Source organism: Amphimedon queenslandica, unplaced genomic scaffold, assembly GCF_000090795.2.
Source record: "Amphimedon queenslandica unplaced genomic scaffold, v1.1 AMPQUscaffold_379_Cont27600, whole genome shotgun sequence".
NCBI lineage: Eukaryota > Metazoa > Porifera > Demospongiae > Haplosclerida > Niphatidae > Amphimedon > Amphimedon queenslandica.
Window position 1 is genome coordinate 1 of NW_003559267.1, and position 959 is coordinate 959.

The 959-nt window shown below is 38.1% G+C and overlaps 1 long non-coding RNA gene across 1 annotated transcript; it reads right to left on the reverse strand.

Moving 5' to 3' along the window:
- Positions 1-98: 98 nt before the first annotated feature.
- On the reverse strand, positions 99-713 carry LOC109593651 (uncharacterized). The gene is made up of 3 exons (XR_002191094.1): positions 702-713; positions 513-655; positions 99-300 (listed from the first exon to the last, which is right to left on the reverse strand). It is a non-coding gene; the product is annotated as an uncharacterized LOC109593651 (long non-coding RNA).
- Between the last annotated feature and the right edge of the window lie 246 nt (positions 714-959).

Sequence of the window (959 nt, forward strand, 5' to 3'; positions counted from 1 at the left end):
CTGGCCAAACACAATTGATGTGCTCGACTTCACCTTCTTCATATAATCTAGAATAGCTTGCAGCCGCTTCGCAGCCTTAGCCATTCTGACAATTATAAAGTACAATTACCTTTTTGTTTGCTGGCAATAGAGGCCAGTGTATTGTTGTAGCAGTTCAGTAGTAGTGTAGAGGAGGTGACAATGTGTTGTACTAGTGAGGTGATGGTTGAGAGGAGAGAGGGAGAGAGAGGAAGGAATACGGACAAAGGTAGACTAATGACACACTGTACAGCATCTACTGTGTTCTTTAATTGGAATAACCTAAAAATAAATGGAGAGATGTACATGTACATGTACAATACACATAAACATGCATGCACAATGTACTGTACTGTACATGTACATGTACATACATGTACCAATTGATTGTTTTAAAAAATTAAAAATTTTGTATGTGTTAATATTGTATTGTATTAAATGAGATTTTGTAATTACAAAAAATTGTGAAATTGTAAAAAAATTAATTCCACTACCTTTCTTGTTGCTCTGTTTTGCTGCCTCCCATTAAATATTCTCTTCTCTTCTCTCTCAGTTCAAGTAGGGTAGACATATTCAAACAATAATCAATTAAACTGGTCCTTCCTCTTAACTCCTTCATGTGCTGGACACAACCTGACTGAAACTCTAATGGTAAAGACACATATCATCATGATAACTGATACCAGGCTAATGTTACAGTACAGGGTGAAAAAAGCTAAGTAGCATCAGTAGTACACAGGTAGTTTGTAGGTAGTTATTTTACTTCACTTCTCTTTGTTACTCTTCACTGCACTATGCCCAGGAAGTACTGTGGTACCGCCCAGTCACATGTTCTGTAGTAGCAAGTGCTCACTCGCTCTAGAGGCTCTTAAAGGACTTGAGGATGCTTCTCTTGGCTGTCTGTGCCTTCCAACTTCATCTCTACTGCCACTCTCTGCTTT